This window comes from Penaeus monodon, chromosome 20 (genome assembly GCF_015228065.2).
Source record: "Penaeus monodon isolate SGIC_2016 chromosome 20, NSTDA_Pmon_1, whole genome shotgun sequence".
NCBI lineage: Eukaryota > Metazoa > Arthropoda > Malacostraca > Decapoda > Penaeidae > Penaeus > Penaeus monodon.
In genome coordinates, this window is record NC_051405.1 from 43,100,420 (window position 1) to 43,101,130 (window position 711).

The following is a 711-nucleotide window of genomic DNA, read 5'->3' on the forward strand; positions in this document are numbered from 1 at the left end:
CTAGGATATAAAATTAGAGGAAAAGAATATAGATGCAAAATTTAAGTTCTAGGTAATAAGTGTTTCCTCTCCCTCTTACTCAACTAACACCAAAAATTCCGATGAACTGTCCTTTGGGGCGTGGAAGAAATCCTAAGACTTCTTGAATTCTTTACTCTGGGTACAATTACATTAAAAGCTCTTAAGCCACTGCTTGATTACACCAAACATGAAACTGATGACGATTGCTTTTGACTTAAACCCCTCAAAAATGAGTTTCAATTCTATTTTTGAAAGTTATTGGAGTCAAAACTTTTAACATACTCATGACAAGCTTTTCTGGTGTAATACCAAGCCATACACCTGGAAGCTTGCACAGTCAGCTGCTCGACTGAGAAATTAGAAGTGCAAAAAACATATATTTACTCTATTCTCTATTCATATGTCTGACTGCTTAGGAAATGAGGTTTACAAGAGGCTTTAAACCTCTTTAATGATTCAGCCAACTTGATAGGATATCATCTGGTGTGATACGTTTGCCATGATGTGACAGGCCATCATCTGGGGTGAGTGGGTTAATTGGAATTGGCATCAGTAACAGAATAAGAAATTTTAGTAGTGTCCTATCACTAGTGCAATGAAGTCAAATCTGCTGAGTGAGTGCTTGACCTGAAAATAGTTTTCTTATGGGATAACCTTTAACCCTTGTAGCTGGGATGGCATGACATACGA

General features: G+C 37.1%; 1 protein-coding gene across 1 annotated transcript in view; it reads right to left on the minus strand.

Moving 5' to 3' along the window:
* Positions 1 to 711, minus strand: part of LOC119586005 (signal recognition particle 14 kDa protein-like) — a 5,755-nt gene that overhangs the window by 2,761 nt on the left and 2,283 nt on the right. The gene's annotated exons all lie outside the window — the stretch shown is intronic.